The sequence below is a fragment of the Gossypium hirsutum genome, chromosome A08, assembly GCF_007990345.1.
Source record: "Gossypium hirsutum isolate 1008001.06 chromosome A08, Gossypium_hirsutum_v2.1, whole genome shotgun sequence".
Classification (NCBI taxonomy): domain Eukaryota; kingdom Viridiplantae; phylum Streptophyta; class Magnoliopsida; order Malvales; family Malvaceae; genus Gossypium; species Gossypium hirsutum.
In genome coordinates this window covers 109873910-109878097 of record NC_053431.1, presented here as the reverse complement: position 1 = coordinate 109878097, position 4188 = coordinate 109873910, and the positions used below count along the sequence as shown (strand labels likewise).

At 38.4% G+C, this 4188-nt stretch overlaps 1 non-coding gene across 1 annotated transcript; it reads right to left on the bottom strand.

The window, feature by feature from the left end:
* Positions 1 to 2491: 2491 nt before the first annotated feature.
* LOC121205694 (small nucleolar RNA R71) lies at positions 2492 to 2597 on the bottom strand. The gene has a single exon (XR_005900770.1). It is a non-coding gene; the product is annotated as a small nucleolar RNA R71 (small nucleolar RNA).
* Between the last annotated feature and the right edge of the window lie 1591 nt (positions 2598 to 4188).

Sequence of the window (4188 nt, the reverse complement as noted above, 5' to 3'; positions counted from 1 at the left end):
TTGCCTTTGTTTGGACTGATGTACAGCAAGAGAGCTTTGAGAAGCTCAAAACCGTGTTAACCCAGGCTCCAGTTCTGGTACAGCCTGAGCCTGGTAAGGACTTCGTAGTGTACAACGACGCGTCACATGTGGGTTTGGGATACGTTCTGATGCAAGACGGTAACGTAGTTTCTTATGCATCTCGTCAGCTCAAGACTCACAACCTAATTATACAATGCATGATTTGGAGTTGGCTGCAGTTGTCTTTGCATTAAAGATCTGAAGGCATTATCTATACGGTGAGAAGTGTACCATCTACACTGATCACAAGAGCCTTAAGTATCTCCTTACTCAGAAGGAGTTGAATCTTAGGCAGCGACGATGGGTTGAACTGCTTAAGTATTACGACTGCAGTATAGAGTATCACCCTAGAAAGGCCAACGTGGTTGATAAAACGTAAATTATACATATTTTTAAACTGTAAATTATACATATTTTTACCCCATGTTTAATGCATTTTATGGATGATTTCTCATTAGAATTGGTGAATTTGATGCTCCTAATTCTTTAATTTCATATTTTATACTTAGGAGAGCATAAGAGAGCGAAAGGAATGAGAAACGGGCCAAAAATGGAGAAAATAGGCCAAAGTACGAAATCAACACGGCCTGGACCTCCTCACACGGGCAGACCATACGGTCGTGTCAATTTGGCAGGCTCAAACACGGCCTGAAGTAATTGAAAACGGGCGTGTGCCACGGGCGTGTCCCTACCGAGCCCAAGTTGAGTCCAATTCGGAAAAGGCCAATTTTGAGGGCTTTTAGGCATTCCAAAGCTTATAAATACACCCTAAAGGAGGAGGAAATGGGAGATGGAGAAGGGGGAGTAAGGAATTACTCCAAGGAAGTCGATTGATCCATCTCGGAAGCCGGATTCATCATCAAGATTGAAGATCTCTCCTCAATTTCCCTTCAGGAGTTTTGGGTTTTCTTTATGTTTTGTATTCTTTATCATTCTGAGATGTTTTCTTATTTAGTTATTAACTAAAGCCCCTAAATACCTAAAGGGAATGAAATCTAAGACGCATCTTGTTTTTATTTTCTGAATCGTATAATAAATATTTAACTTGTTCTTAATTCTTGTTTTGATATCCCAGGATACTGATTCAAGACATGCTCTTATTCAGAGGAGGAATAGACCCTGTTTAAGAGTACATTTGTCATAATTAAGTGGAGTTGATTGCGCGCCTAGACATAGGGTGACAAGATTTTTCCGGATTAGGGTGAAACCTAATAAGGGGATCCATAGATTGAGTTAATGCAACCCTATAGTGTTAATTAGAGAAAAGTCTCAACTATTCAATCTAGGGATTAGACGTTATTAGTCTTGAATAGGGATAATAACATAACTTAGGGATCTGTACGGAACAAGTTGAATGAATAAATCGTCGGATTCGGAGCCAGAATAAAAAGTAAAGTCTATGTGGATTTTTCCTTAGGTATTGTCTTAAGTCAATCGATTTTCCCCAAAAGCAATTCTCCAATTCTATTCTCTGTGAGTTCTTAGTTTAGATAATTAGTTAGTTAAAACAAAAACCTCTTTATTCTTAGGCTAGATAATAAAAAGACAGTTATTACTAGTACTTTTAGTTCCTTTGGGCTCGACAATCTGGTCTTGCTAAAAGTATACTACTGTTCGATAGGTACACTTGCCTACATCGCGATAATAGTTAGTTCAAGAACGAGTAATTATAAATATTTAAAACCTATCATGAAATAAGGCGATCAAGTTTTTGGCGTCGTTGCTGGGGAACTAAGGTATTAGGAATGCTCAATTTTTATTACTTTAGCCATTTATTTATTCTTGCAATTTAATTTAATTTTATTATTATTATTTATTAACGTACTCTTTCTTTCTCTTGGCAGGTTTTTATAGTTTATGACTAGAAGAAACCCTTCGGGACCATTACTTTTTGATGAAGAAATCAATCGTACAGCCCGTAGAAACCAAAGAGAAATAAGGCACAGCTTAAGATACACGGAGAACAAGCAAGAAGACGATACTCAACCCCCAACTGAAGAGATAGCTGAAAACCAAGGCAATCAGCTACCTCCTGCAACTGCGGCTAATCAAAATCCTGCTCCACGCACTATGTATGATTATGCTAAACCTTCTTTAACAGGAACTGAATCTAGTATAGTTAGACCTGCTGTAGCTACAAATACTTTTGAATTTAAACCTAACACTATTTAGATGATACAGCAATTTGTTCAGTTTGATAGTTTGAAGGATGAAGATCCCAACACTCACTTAGCAAACTTTCTGGAATTCTACGATACATTTAAAATCAATGGCGTTTCTGATGATGCCATTCATCTTCGATTGTTTCCCTTTTCATTGAGGAGCAAAGCTAAACAGTGGTTGAACTTGTTACCATGAGGATCAATTACTACTTGGGAACAAATGACCAAAAAAGTTTTACTAAAATATTTTCCGCCGGCTAAAATGGCTAAATTACATAAAGATATCTCTTCTTTTGTACAGATGGATTTAGAAACACTCTACGATGCATGGGAGAGATGTAAGGACCTTTTGAGAAGGTGCCCTCACCATGGGTTACCGCTTTGGCTCCAAGTACAAACATTTCACAATGGTCTGAACCCTTCGACTCGGCAAATGGTTGAGGCAGCGGCGGGTAGAACCATCAACAATAAAACACCGGAAGATGCCTATGAGTTTATAGAGGAGATGTCACTGAATAATTATCAGTGGCAAGTCATGAGGACAAAGCCAACGAAAATAGCCGGTGTTTATAATGTCGATTTGGTCACCATGCTCGCTAATCAGGTAGAACTCTTAAATAAAAAGATTGATGGTTTTCTTAATTCTTCATAGGTTCACCCAGTAATGCAGTGCGAAGCAAGTAGCGGTGGAACAAACCATTCGGAATACCAACCTTATGGCCACAACATGGATAACGAGCAATTAAATTACATAGGTAATAATCCTTGACCTCAAAACAATCCATATAGTAACACTTATAATGTAGGTTGGAGGAACCACCCAAATTTCTCGTGGGGCGGTCAAGGAAATCAAAGACCACAACATCCTCCGAGCTACCAACAACCACCCTACCAATAGGAAAAGAATCCAAACCTTGAAGAGATGCTCTCAAAGTTTATTTCAGTGTCGGAAACTCGTTTCCTGAACACTGAGACAACACTTAAAAATAAACAAGCGTCGATCCAAGGGATCGAAACTCAGATAGGCCAGCTGTCCAAACTAATCTCCGAACGACCACAAGGTAGCTTGCCAAGTAATATTGAACCCAACCCAAGGGAACAGCTCAACACAATTAATATTCAAGATAACGAAGGAGCCGTTGAGCCTGGACCAGAACCGAGGCAAGAAACTGTGGTAAGCAAAGGTCAACATGAGGTAGATTATAATAAAAACAAACCAGTGGCTTTCAAATATAAACATCATGTGCCATACCCCAATGTGACAAGTAAAGACCGCTCAGATGAACAATTTGGTAAATTCCTTAAACTCTTAAAAAAATTGCATATTAACTTACTGTTTATTGAAGCTCTATCGCAGATGCCAAACGCAATGAAATTTTTAAAAGAGCTTTTAGAAAATAAGCGAAAGTTGGACAAGGTGTCACATGTGGAGCTGAACGCAGTTTGCTCAGCCATTCTCCAAAATAAACTACCCAACAAACTAAAAGATCTAGGGAGTTTTACTATTCCTTGCTTAATTGGTAGTTTAAACGTTAATTATGCATTGGCTGATCTAGGGGCTAGTATCAACGTCATGCCTTACAAAATGTTTAAGGAACTAGGTCTCGAGAAACCCAAACAGACTAGGATGAGCATTCAAATAGAAAATAAAACTATAAGATTTCCTAGGGGTATTATTGAAGATGTGCTAGTTAAAATCGATAAATTTATATTTCTCGTTGACTTTGTTGTTCTAGACATAGAAGAGGATAGCAACACTCCCTTAATTCTAGGAAGGCCCTTTTTAGCAACTGCTAAAACCATCATTGATGTTGGCACAAGTGAACTTACACTCTGGGTGGGAGACGAAACAATCACCCTTCAAGCTTGAAATTCTGTCAACACATCAGGAATTGAAGGTGATCATTTAAACCATTCTACTAAACCTAACAATATGGTGCAACCTACTTTGTAGAAAATGAGTCTG